Source organism: Euprymna scolopes, unplaced genomic scaffold (assembly GCF_053919585.1).
Source record: "Euprymna scolopes isolate OS-2025 unplaced genomic scaffold, ASM5391958v1 sca515, whole genome shotgun sequence".
NCBI lineage: Eukaryota > Metazoa > Mollusca > Cephalopoda > Sepiida > Sepiolidae > Euprymna > Euprymna scolopes.
In genome coordinates, this window is record NW_027633564.1 from 1 (window position 1) to 12,500 (window position 12,500).

The 12,500-nt window shown below is 58.9% G+C and overlaps 1 non-coding gene and 2 pseudogenes across 1 annotated transcript; all 3 read right to left on the reverse strand.

Moving 5' to 3' along the window:
- LOC145274959 (large subunit ribosomal RNA) lies at positions 1-2,520 on the reverse strand (annotated as a pseudogene; the record flags this gene model as incomplete).
- Positions 2,521-3,113: 593 nt separating this feature from the next.
- Positions 3,114-3,271, reverse strand: LOC145274954 (5.8S ribosomal RNA). The gene has a single exon (XR_013866994.1). It is a non-coding gene; the product is annotated as a 5.8S ribosomal RNA (ribosomal RNA).
- Positions 3,272-3,666: 395 nt separating this feature from the next.
- Positions 3,667-6,033, reverse strand: LOC145274962 (small subunit ribosomal RNA; annotated as a pseudogene).
- Between the last annotated feature and the right edge of the window lie 6,467 nt (positions 6,034-12,500).

Genomic DNA, 12,500 nt, shown 5'->3' on the forward strand with positions numbered 1-12,500 from the left:
GGCATCGGTCCGTCGCTCCAGCGCCATCCATTTTCGGGGCCGGTCGATTCGGCAGGTGAGTTGTTACACACTCCTTAGCGGATTCCGACTTCCGTGGCCACCGTCCTGCTGTCTATATCGACCGACACCCTTTCGGGGATCTCATGGGCGTCGCGTTAGGCACCTTAGCCGGACGTTTGGTTCATCCCACAGCGCCAGTTCTGCTTACCAAAAGTGGCCCACTTGGCACTCGCATTCGAGGTGACCAACCGCCCAGCGAAGCGTGCTGGCGGCGGCGGCCGGATGGGTCGGCTCCGTCGTTCGGGAGAGTCGGCCCGTTCCACCCGTTCCGAGTTCGAGAGTAGGTCGAGGCCGTGAACGGCCCCGGGGCCTCCAATCGTTCGCTTTACCGGATGGAATTGCGACGATCGAGCGCCAGCTATCCTGAGGGAAACTTCGGAGGGAACCAGCTACTAGACGGCTCGATTGGTCTTTCGCCCCTACACCCGGTTCCGACGATCGATTTGCACGTCAGAGGCGCTTCGGACTTCCACCAGAGTTTCCTCTGGCTTCATCCCGACCGGGCGTGGATCGCCATCTTTCGGGTCCCTGGTCGCTCGCTACGCCAGAGTCGGCCGAGTCGTACTCGGAAAAAGGGGAAACCGACCCGGGGGTGATGCGCCCGCGCGCAGCGCCTAAACTCGACGACAAAATAGGACTAGTTCAAGCCGCGGGATCTCACCGATGGGCGGAAGGAGGATATGGAAGCTGGCGCCCGGCAATTCCCCTTTTTGGATGATGCGCCGGTCCCCTCTCGGGGAGGAGGGAAAAACAACCGCACGTCAGCCACGAGCCTTCCCTCTCCTATCTCTCTCGGGAAGAGAGAAAAAAGGAAAAGTTGCGGGCACCGCAGCAGCGACGGCGGAAGGCCGAAAACGCCGCGCCGGCGGGATCGGGCACGGCTCGGAGGCGGGTGAGGCGAGGAGAAGACGACGGCACGAGACCGACGACACCCCCCGACGACCCCCGGACGACTTTGCCACGACACCTCTCCCGATCGACGCCCTCCTACACGCTCTCTCGCTTTCGCTTCGCCTTCGGGGTTAGTCAGAGGTGGCCCCTACGACTCGCGAACGGCCAGGACTCCTCGGTCCGTGTTTCAAGACGGGTCGGGTGGGTTGCCGATGCACGTCGCTGACCCGGGGTGGCGGGCGGCTCGAGTAAAAAAGCGTCGCCGAGCGACCTCTCCGGAAACGGAAACGGGCGCGGGCGGGGTTGCCCCCGACAAGAACCCGAAACGTCGGCGAGGTGCGTGACGGCGAGGCCGCGCCAGTCCTATCCCGCCTCTCATCGCGCACGCGCCCGAGACGGTGGGGCGCCTAAGGAGCGACACACAGAGTGCGTCGCCCGCACGCGACTTCCGGCGGGATCAAAACGGACCGGCTCGCCACGTGTAACGGATCGTGTCAGATTTCCTCCGTTCCCGGCAGAAAGGGGCAGTTACGTTCGCGGGCCCGACGGCCGGTGGCCCCCGACTTCACAAGGTGGGAAGACGGGGGTTTTCAGGGTGATGAAACGCCTGCCGCCTACGGAAAAAAACCCGCGTGTTCGACCTGCACGCCGGGAACGGGTCGCGACGACGGACCGGAGGGGAAGTGCGTCCGGTGCCGGCCGCGCGGAGGTCGCGCCGAAGCGCCCGCGCCATGATTACGCCGAGCGATGATGAAGGGGACGGGTGCAGCGGAGTCGCGCGCGGAGGGAGCAGGAGGAAAGAAGAAGCGGCGGCGACGGATGCGGCGGGTTAGGGCCCGGCGGCAGCAGCGATCGAGAGGACGAGTCCCCTCCGTCGCAGCCAACCGACGCAGCCACCTACCGACGCCGCGGTCGTCACCACGTTTCCCTTCCCGCTATCCACGCGGCCCGTCTCCTTCGTCGGCGACGCGGGCACAAAAGCTGGAACCGCGGGGAACGAGTCCCCCGCGGACACGACGAACGACGACCTGTGCCGCGACGGCCTCTCTTTCAAGAACACACATCGAGTTTGGGCTCGAGCCTAGGCAGCACCGGACTGAGTCCCCCCGCGATCGCGGTGAGCGGTCCCACCCGTTTACCCCTGGGCGGTTTCACGTTCTCTTGAACTCTCTCTCCAAAGTTCTTTTCAACTTTCCCTCACGGTACTTGTCGACTATCGGACTCGTCCCGGTATTTAGCCTTGGATGGAGCTTACCACCCGATTTGGGCTGCGTTCCCAAGCAACCCGACTCTCGGATCGAAGGCCGTCGCTCGCCGTCCGCACCGAATGGGCCTGGCACCCGCCGCGGGCGGCCCCGATCGAGGGAACTCCGAACTATGCGAGACGAAAACGAACGGCTGCCTTCGACCCATGCGCCACACGTCCCGAAGCCTTTTACTTGCGACGGGATTCGGCGTTGGGCTTCTCCCGGTTCACTCGCCGTTACTAAGGGAATCCCGGTTGGTTTCTTTTCCTCCGCTTAGCGATATGCTTAAGTTCAGCGGGTCGTCTCGTCCGAGCCGAGGGCGGCGGTTTTTAGTAGAGTGTGGTGTTTGGAGGAGAGGAATCTCGATCGGTACCCTCCGTGTGACGACGGCTGGCCGATATAGCGCCCGTCCGACCGAAAATGAAGAAGCCAACAATTAAAAAAAAGCCTGGGTCCTCCCCATCCGACGTTGCCTACGACGCGGCCACCTTTTTACGGTGCGACGGCCGTGCTCGTCGCGCTGCTCGAGGCGTCGCTGAGAGACACCTTCATGAGGCAGAGAGCGAGACGAGCAGGCGGCGCTTACGTCGGCAGTCGGTTAGGTCGGTGCTTTTTTTTTGTTTTGTTCTCCCTTCGGCTGCTTTCGGACAGACTCCTCCTGCTCCTCCTCCACAGTGTTTCTTCACGCGGTCGAAAAGGGAAAAGACTCCGCGGTCTGCCAGCGGGAGACGAAGGAGGAGGCCGGAGAGGGTTTTAAAAAAAAAAAAGACATTGAAAGGAGTCAATTCTTTTTTTATTTTTCTTCCCCCTCGTCACTCGCTCCTGCGACGTCCCGGTTACCACCGTGCCGAGGACCGGGCGGGCACGGGGACGGCAAGATGTCGTTTCGTTAACGGAGAAAGACATGTAACGTTCCGCCTCTCGACCGGACGTGGCCCCGAGACAAGGGATCTCGGGGCCGCAATGTGCGTTCGAGGTGTCGATGTTCACTGAGTCCTGCAATTCGCATCAGTTCTCGCGGCTGGCCGCGCTCTTCATCGACGGACGAGCCGAGTGATCCCCCGTCCAGGGTTCAGCACTTGGGTTTTTTTATATTAGTTTTTGTTTATATAGATTTAGTAGTGTGCGAGGAGGTCTGTGCGAGGAGGCGTGACGGCATTGCAATGTCGCGAGTAGTTTGTTTTTAGCTAGCGGCGGTGGCACAGCGGCTGCAAAAAAACAAAAAACGATAAAGCGGCGACAAGGCAAAGAAGAAGCGGCCATCACTTGCGGTGGGCGAAAAAACAAACAGGTGGTAAGACGCGGAAGCAAGCAAGAAGAGCTGGGGCTTTAAAAACCTCCGCGTCACCACAAATCTATCTCTCGCTCCGCCTTTTATAGGTTTGTTTGCGCGCATTCGAGGCGTTGACGCCGACAGACAGAGGAGGTAGGCCGGAAAACAACAAACCAGTCTCGAACGGGAAAACGGTAATGATCCTTCCGCAGGTTCACCTACGGAAACCTTGTTACGACTTTTACTTCCTCTAAACGATCGGGTTCGGTCGTCTTCTCCAGGCATCGAACGCCGAGGCGTAGATGCACGAGTGTCGTGACGGACACGTCGCGCACTGCCCGGCGGCGTCGTCGGCCAGATCCGAGGACCTCACCGGACCGTTCGATCGGTAGTAGCGACGGGCGGTGTGTACAAAGGGCAGGGACGTGATCGACGCGGGCTGTTGACCCGCGCCTACCGGGAATTCCTCGTTCACGGGGTTGGTTACAGGCCCCGATCCCTATCACGGGAGGTGGTTCAGAGGTTTCCCAACCCTCTCGGGCCGGGGCGAAGTCCCCGCTGATACCTCCAGTGTAGCGCGCGTGCGGCCCCGGACATCTAAGGGCATCACAGACCTGTTATCGCTCCGCCTCGTGTGGCTTTCTGCCACCCGTCCCTCTAAGAAGTGCGTGAGAAAACCGACCCGGACCCGAGCGCCACGGAGGACGCCGAGCCCGCCGTAAAAATCACTGACATCGGCGCACTAGTTAGCAGGCCGGAGTCTCGTTCGTTATCGGAATCAACCAGACGGATCGCTCCACCAACTAAGAACGGCCATGCACCACCACCCACCGAATCGAGAAAGAGCTATCGATCTGTCAATCCTACCGGTGTCCGGACCGGGTGAGTTTTCCCGTGTTGAGTCAAATTAAGCCGCAGGCTCCACTCCTGGTGGTGCCCTTCCGTCAATTCCTTTAAGTTTCAGCTTTGCAACCATACTCCCCCCGGAACCGAACTCTGGTTTCCCGCAGGCTACCCGCCGGGTCATGGAAGCGAACGCCGGCGGATCGCCGGTCGGCATCGTTTACGGTCGGAACTACGACGGTATCTGATCGTCTTCGAACCTCCGACTTTCGCTCTTGATCGAGGAAAACGTGCTTGCCACACGCCATCGCTGCAGTTCGTCTTGCGACGATCCAAGAATTTCACCTCTAACGTCGCAATACGAGTGGCCCCGACCGCTCCCTTCGATCATTGCCTCGCCGTAGACGGAGACCGACAGACGTAGACGAGGCCCTCTTCCATCATTCCATGCTTATCGTATGCAAGCTTGAACAGCCCGCTCTGAGCACTCTAATTTTTTCAAAGTGAACGTACCGGCCGCCGCGGACACTCGGTTAAGAGCACCCTTGGAGGAGAAACCGCCGACCGCAACACGCGCGCAGACAAGACACGAAGCAGGGACTCGGAGCGGACCGGGGGGTTCAAAAAAAAGAGGAACGCGCGGAAAGGGAGAGGGAGAGAAGCGCGGGGGTCAGAGTGCGGGGATGCGAATGAACGCACCCAAACACACACGTAGCACCCCCCCGTTAGACTACTCCCGGAACCGAACCGACGACCACTTGTTTTTTTTTCCCGGATCCCGATCACGACCTCCTCGTCCACCTCGCCGGCAGGACCGCGTGGCGGGTATGCTAGCGGTTGACACCGGCGGAAAGGGCCGGGAATGCGAACGGACGACCAAAGTCAACGACGGACGATGGCGCCGCCGCCCCGGGGCCGCTTGCGCGACCACGAACCCGAGTTCGGACTACGAGCTTTTTAACCGCAACAACTTTAATATACGCTACCGGAGCTGGAATTACCGCGGCTGCTGGCACCAGACTTGCCCTCCGGTTGGTCCTCGTTAACGGATTTGAAGTGTACTCATTCCGATCGCGGGGCCTCGACAGAGTCCCGCGTCGTTATTTTTCGTCACTACCTCCCCGTGCCGGGAGTGGGTAATTTGCGCGCCTGCTGCCTTCCTTGGATGTGGTAGCCGTTTCGCATGCTCCCTCTCCGGAATCGAACCCCGATTCCCCGTTACCCGTAGTAACCACGGTAGGCACTTAACCGACCGTCGACAGTTGATAGGGCGGACCCTCGAGAGACCCGTCGCCGGGCGTGAAAGCTCGTGCGATCGACCAGTGAGTTATCCAGAGTCACCAAAGCGGAGCGCGCCGCCCTATGAGCCCCGCCACCGAACGGACCCGCGAGCGGGAACGCCGACGACGGGAGGACGGAATGACGCGCATCGGTCTCAGTCTAATATGTAGCGCCGCGACCCGGAACGGCCGACGCGGGTGCCAGCGCGCGAGGCGTGGCGACGACGGCGCGCCGACCGATCGCGGCCTGTGTCACATGTATTAGCTCTAGAATTGCCACAGTTATCCATCGCCTCCGAGGAGGAATACGGTCCCGAGGATTAGGTCCGGTTCCTGAGCCATTCGCGGTTTCGCCCGTTCTAATGCGTGGCGTGAACTTACACTTGCATGGCTTAAGCTTTGAGACAAGCATATGACTACTGGCAGGATCAACCAGGTATCGTTGGAATTTGGGACTTTGTTTCGACAGAACGACAGACCGACCGACCGACCGACCGACATAAGACAGACAACTACAACGACGGGCACGTGTTTATTTATTTTTCGAGGGGGTTCGCCGTCAGTAGAAGCGCGCTGCCCGCGCTGATGGCCTCTTTTTTGTTTCTCCCCTGACTTGGACCGAGACCGAGACTCAAAGAACGAAAGCGACCAACGTCGACAACAACAACGACAACGGCACCCTTGACAGCGATACATACGACAAACGACAAGCAGCACGACGGCAGTGCACACGGACATCGAGGGTCAAGGTGCAGACTGAACTCGCCGAGGTCGTCGTCATCGTGGTCGCCATCGATTCCGTCTCGTCGTCGTCGTCGTCAACGTCCACGTCACAGCCGGCCGAGAAGAGAGAACAGACGACAGCGTCGACAACAACAACATCGACAACGGCACCCTTGACAGCGATACATACGACAAACGACAAACAGCACGACGGCAGTGCACACGGACATCGGAGGTCAAGGTGCAGACTGGAATCGTCGAGGTCGTCGTCATCGTGGTCGCCATCGATGCCGTCTCGTCGTCGTCGTCGTCGTCTTCGTCGTCGTCGTCGTCGTCATCAACGTACCAACCGACCGAGACGAGAGAGCAAGCAACAACGTCGACAACAACAACGACAACGGCACCCTTGACAGCGATACATACGACAAACGACAAACAGCACGACGGCAGTGCACACGGACATCGGAGGTCAAGGTGCAGACTGAACTCGTCGAGGTCGTCGTCATCGTGGTCGCCATCGATGCCGTCTCGTCGTCGTCGTCGTCTCCGTCGTCGTCGTCGTCGTCGCCAACGTCAACGTCAACATCACAGCCGTCATCGGGGAGGAGCTGGACCAGGGCAGCGGCGGCGTAAATTTTCCCGTCACCTTCGTCGTCGCCTTCGTCGACCGACCGACCGACCGGCGTCGTGTTCGTGCTCGGAAAACCGAGGAGAGACAACGTGCACATGGCGCGTTCTCGCAAGCGGCTCCTCGGTCCGATTTTTTTGGGCGGCTTTTTCGAGCTTTTTTTTTTTTCTCACCCTTTCGTCCGTGCGACGGCGAACGTTAGGGGAAAAAAAAAAAAAAAAAACGACAACAACGCGGCGGACCGGGCGAACAACATCGTCGACACACACGACATTGACGACCGGTCCCCCTTTTCACAATCGCATCGAGATAAAAACGAACGAGTCCGATTCGAGCACCGAGTCGCGAGCGGGAGGACTGTCGGTGCAAGTATCGATCACTGACGTGAGCGCTTCGCCGGACAGAGGATGGCTCATCCGGCAGCCGTGCAAATCGACGGTATGGGAAGAACGAACAAGAAGAGCAACGACTTGATCGGCGGCTTGGGAACTGCGGACGGTGAAAACGGGTTAATCGACTGCGACCACGACTGCTCGATCGATCTTCTTTGGCGCTAACAAAGGTGGAGGTGGCGCAAGAAGGGACTAGCGCTATCACCGTCCACGTATCAGAAGATGCGGCGGCAGACGTCGACGCTTATGCGTTGTCGGACGAGAAGTCGCTGCAGCACGTGTACCGCGAGCGGGACGTCCAAGGTTTTGCCAGACGGAAAGAAATCGGGTGTCAGCGAACGTTCACACGGCTGTGAGATCGGACGCTGACAGGAGTAGGAGGCGGCAGGCAGGCGGCGGTTACGGCGGCGGCGCCTGCTGCTGCTCATCCTCCTGTTTGCTGCGGCGACTTCCAGGACGGGAGAGCATCGAACAACGTACGTATGGTTACAAGGGGATCAGGATCTACATAGTGCATCCCCCGCGGCTATTTTTGTTTGTTTGTTCGCTCGTTCGTTAATTCGTTCGTTCGTTCGTTCGTTCGTTACAATGTACGTTTTTCCGTTCGACGGCGGCAGAGAGCGGCGGCGTTTCTCCCTAATCCGGAGGATTTATCGGTCGCACAGCGATGGGTCGTTCGGCCGATCATCGAAAGATTCGCAGGTAGTGGTTGAATGGCAGAACGGCAGCAACAACAGCGGCGGCTGAGAGCGGCGAACGCTGAGGCGGAAGCAGAAGCTGCAGCAAACGTATCGGCTAAACATGGTGGACATAGATATGGCTGACGACGCGGGTACCACGACGACTATGGAACCAGGAAAAGGAGCCGTTAGTTGTTCCAACATATCGTTCGACACGTCGAGCAGCCCTAGGTCCACGGAGAAGCACACACACGTACCACGTATTATAACCTAACGACGATGAGCGGGCGCACGGTTGGCAGGAACGAAGGCGGCGGATCAAAACAAGTTGGAGCGCGGCGACAGCGATAACGGTGACAGCCCTAGGCGGCGGAGATGCCACTTTCTGACGCCTTTGCGACAAGCCCGTAGAGACGTTCCGGACCACCACGAGGCAAAGAGTCGCTGCTCCGACGAACCGACACACCAAAGTGTGCTTCCTACCGAACATGTTTTATAAAACTTTCAAACTGGAAAACCCCAGAAATGGTGTTGGTATTCGTCCAGACCCACCTCCGACACCTGAAAATGGTGGTCAAAAAAAACGTCGATTATACGAAGCGACATTTCTGGTCGGCGATTTTCCAGTTTTACGCCTACTGCCACATGGGGATGTCGGTAGGCGTCGCAAAGTGCCTTCTCGACGCCTAGGCACACCAGGACTTTGTCATTTTTTTCCCCCTCGACATTCCTGGTCCGGTCTATTCCGATTTTACACCTACCGCCATGTGGGGGTGGCAGTAGGCGTCGAAAAGTGCCTTCTCGACCGCTAGCGACACCACTACTTTATCGAGCTCTGGAGGCCCGCACACCGACCCGGGGGCCGCGGAGTCGACCCCGGGGGCCTCCTGGCGTCGCCGCCGCTCACTTGGACGCCTTCCGCAACCTGTGGTCCCGCTCGGGGCCGCCGGGAGCCTCGCCGACCTGACCGGTGTCGGTAGGCGTCTGGAAGCGCCCGGCCGACCTGGACGAGGTCCCCCTGGCCCCCGGGGGACACCCCTTAGTTGGATGGGGGTGCTGTCCCGGGCACACATGCAACCCGCGGCCGCCTACCGACAGCCCCCTTCGCTCGATCGCTACTCCTTTCCAACATATGTCGGAGAAGCCGGGCGGTTGTGAAACCCCAGAAATGGTGTTGGTATTCGTCCAGACCCACCTCCGACACCTGAAAATGGTGGTCAAAAAAAACGTCGATTATACGAAGCGACATTTCTGGTCGGCGATTTTCCAGTTTTGCGCCTACCGCCATGTGGGGGTGGCAGTAGGCGTCGAAAAGTGCCTTCTCGACCGCTAGCGACACCACTACTTTATCGAGCTCTGGAGGCCCGCACACCGACCCGGGGGCCGCGGAGTCGACCCCGGGGGCCTCCTGGCGTCGCCGCCGCTCACTTGGACGCCTTCCGCAACCTGTGGTCCCGCTCGGGGCCGCCGGGAGCCTCGCCGACCTGACCGGTGTCGGTAGGCGTCTGGAAGCGCCCGGCCGACCTGGACGAGGTCCCCCTGGCCCCCGGGGGACACCCCTTAGTTGGATGGGGGTGCTGTCCCGGGCACACATGCAACCCGCGGCCGCCTACCGACAGCCCCCTTCGCTCGATCGCTACTCCTTTCCAACATATGTCGGAGAAGCCGGGCGGTTGTGAAACCCCAGAAATGGTGTTGGTATTCGTCCAGACCCACCTCCGACACCTGAAAATGGTGGTCAAAAAAAACGTCGATTATACGAAGCGACATTTCTGGTCGGCGATTTTCCAGTTTTGCGCCTACCGCCATGTGGGGGTGGCAGTAGGCGTCGAAAAGTGCCTTCTCGACCGCTAGCGACACCACTACTTTATCGAGCTCTGGAGGCCCGCACACCGACCCGGGGGCCGCGGAGTCGACCCCCGGGGGCCTCCTGGCGTCGCCGCCGCTCACTTGGACGCCTTCCGCAACCTGTGGTCCCGCTCGGGGCCGCCGGGAGCCTCGCCGACCTGACCGGTGTCGGTAGGCGTCTGGAAGCGCCCGGCCGACCTGGACGAGGTCCCCCTGGCCCCCGGGGGACACCCCTTAGTTGGATGGGGGTGCTGTCCCCGGGCACACATGCAACCCGCGGCCGCCTACCGACAGCCCCCTTCGCTCGATCGCTACTCCTTTCCAACATATGTCGGAGAAGCCGGGCGGTTGTGAAACCCCAGAAATGGTGTTGGTATTCGTCCCAGGACCCACCTCCGACACCTGAAAATGGTGGTCAAAAAAAAACGTCGATTATACGAAGCGACATTTCTGGTCGGCGATTTTTCCAGTTTTGCGCCTACCGCCATGTGGGGGTGGCAGTAGGCGTCGAAAAGTGCCTTCTCGACCGCTAGCGACACCACTACTTTATCGAGCTCTGGAGGCCCGCACACCGACCCGGGGGCCGCGGAGTCGACCCCGGGGGCCTCCTGGCGTCGCCGCCGCTCACTTGGACGCCTTCCGCAACCTGTGGTCCCGCTCGGGGCCGCCGGGAGCCTCGCCGACCTGACCGGTGTCGGTAGGCGTCTGGAAGCGCCCGGCCGACCTGGACGAGGTCCCCCTGGCCCCCGGGGGACACCCCTTAGTTGGATGGGGGTGCTGTCCCGGGCACACATGCAACCCGCGGCCGCCTACCGACAGCCCCCTTCGCTCGATCGCTACTCCTTTCCAACATATGTCGGAGAAGCCGGGCGGTTGTGAAACCCCAGAAATGGTGTTGGTATTCGTCCAGACCCACCTCCGACACCTGAAAATGGTGGTCAAAAAAAAACGTCGATTATACGAAGCGACATTTCTGGTCGGCGATTTTCCAGTTTTGCGCCTACCGCCATGTGGGGGTGGCAGTAGGCGTCGAAAAGTGCCTTCTCGACCGCTAGCGACACCACTACTTTATCGAGCTCTGGAGGCCCGCACACCGACCCGGGGGCCGCGGAGTCGACCCCGGGGGCCTCCTGGCGTCGCCGCCGCTCACTTGGACGCCTTCCGCAACCTGTGGTCCCGCTCGGGGCCGCCGGGAGCCTCGCCGACCTGACCGGTGTCGGTAGGCGTCAGTCAAACTTGCTTAAGAGGCAAAGCCTCCTCACACCTTAAGAGAGTCACAGTTAGTCCCGCCGTTTACCCGTGGTCGTCGTCGGGGGTGCCGGTCGGTGTGTTTCGGCGTGTTTCTTTCTTACTTTAGCTCGCTCCTATAAGCTAACTCAGCAGCCCTGCTAAAATCAATTTATTCATTATTTTCAATCTATCGAAAATCTTAATTTATTATTATTTTTCCAACTATCGAAAATCTTAATAGAGTTGGGGTTTTTTTGTTTGTTTTTTTTTTTAAATTCCATTGTAACAACAGACAGCCAGCCAGCAGCATGTGGTGTCGGTAGGCGTCTGGAAGCGCTTGAGGAGGCAGAGGAGTTGGCAAGCTCGCTAAACTGCCCGCTGGTGTGGTGGTGTCGGTAGAGGCGTCTTGAATATACCCGGTCGCTCGATCGACGACGACGACGGCTAGGTGGCCGAGAGGAGGAGGACTACCTACCTACCTACCTACCTACCTAGCTAGCTAGCTAGCCGAATAGCCGTGGTAGTCGTCAGTCAAACTTGCTTAAGAGGCAAAGTCCCGCCGTTTTACCCGTGGTCGTCCGTCGGGGGTGCCGGTCGGTGTGTTTTCGGCGTGTTTCTTTCTTACTTTAGCTCGCTCCTATAAGCTAACTCAGCAGCCCTGCTAAAATCAATTTATCATTATTTTCAATCTATCGAAAATCTTAATTTATTATTATTTTCCAACTATCGAAAATCTTAATAGAGTTGGGGTTTTTTTGTTTGTTTTTTTTTTTAAATTCCATTGTAACAACAGACAGCCAGCCAGCAGCATGTGGTGTCGGTAGGCGTCTGGAAGCGCTTGAGGAGGCAGAGGAGTTGGCAAGCTCGCTAAACTGGCCCGCTGGTGTGGGTGGTGTCGGTAGAGGCGTCTTGAATATACCCCGGTCGCTCGATCGACGACGGACGGCTAGGTGGCCGAGGAGGGAGGACTACCTACCTACCTACCTAGCCGAATAGCCGTGGTAGTCGTCAGTCAAACTTGCTTAAGAGGCGGCAAAGTCCCGCCGTTTACCCGTGGTCGTCGTCGGGGGTGCCGGTCGGTGTGTTTCGGCGTGTTTCTTTCTTACTTTAGCTCGCTCCTATAAGCTAACTCAGCAGCCCTGCTAAAATCAATTTATCATTATTTTCAATCTATCGAAAATCTTAATTTATTATTATTTTCCAACTATCGAAAATCTTAATAGAGTTGGGGTTTTTTGTTTGTTTTTTTTTAAAATTCCATTGTAACAACAGACAGCCAGCCAGCAGCATGTGGTGTCGGTAGGCGTCTGGAAGCGCTTGAGGAGGCAGAGGAGTTGGCAAGCTCGCTAAACTGCCCGCTGGTGTGGTGGTGTCGGTAGAGGCGTCTTGAATATACCCGGTCGCT